This window comes from Octopus bimaculoides, chromosome 19 (genome assembly GCF_001194135.2).
Source record: "Octopus bimaculoides isolate UCB-OBI-ISO-001 chromosome 19, ASM119413v2, whole genome shotgun sequence".
In the NCBI taxonomy this organism is placed as follows: Eukaryota; Metazoa; Mollusca; class Cephalopoda; order Octopoda; family Octopodidae; genus Octopus; species Octopus bimaculoides.
The window spans coordinates 26,184,623-26,185,405 of record NC_068999.1 but is presented as its reverse complement, the minus strand read 5'-3'; the positions used below and the strand labels follow the sequence as shown (position 1 = coordinate 26,185,405).

The 783-nt window shown below is 40.6% G+C and overlaps 1 protein-coding gene across 1 annotated transcript in view; it reads left to right on the top strand.

The window, feature by feature from the left end:
- Nucleotides 1-783, top strand: part of LOC106883270 (trifunctional enzyme subunit alpha, mitochondrial) — an 83,861-nt gene that overhangs the window by 57,151 nt on the left and 25,927 nt on the right. The window lies entirely within an intron of this gene.

Genomic DNA, 783 nt, shown 5'->3' with positions numbered 1-783 from the left:
ATGTGTAAGGATTTTCGAGCGAGATCGTTGCCAGTGCCCCTGGACTGGCTCTTGTGCAGGTGGCACATAAAATACACCATTTTGAACGTGGCCGTTGCCAGTACCGCCTGACTGGCCTTCGTGTGGGTGACACGTAAAAGCACCCACTACACTCTCTGAATGGTTGGCGTTAGGAAGAGCATCCAGCTGTAGAAACTCTGCCAAATCAGATTGGAGCCTGGTGTTGCCATCCGGTTTCACCAGTCCTCAGTCAAATCGTCCAACCCATGCTAGCATGGAAAGCGGACGTTAAACGATGATGATGATGATGTGTGTGTGAGAGAAAGAGAGAGTGTGTTGGCACACTCTTTCTCTCTCTCTCTCACACACACACATACATACAAAAAAGGTGTATGCATGTGTATTTATGTATGTCCGTATACATGACATCACACCCTTTCACTCTCTCTCTCTCTCTCTCTCTCTCTCTCACACACATACATAAATGTATACAAACATACATACAAAAACACATGTGTATGTGTGACTGACTACAAATACATAGAGCTGTACACGGCACACAAAAAGTAAATAAATAAAAACTTTTTACGGAAATTAACAAAGTATGCGGGTTCAAGTGAAATTTGTGAACTTAAACTTGAAATGAAAGCATTAAAATAGAGAGTGAGAGATTTCGCAAATGAAAACGGAAAACTTTGCCGTTGCTACATTAATACCAGAAGTTGATATTGAGAAACCTTTTTAAAGAAGTGAATCATATATCTAAAGCAATATTATTTATTT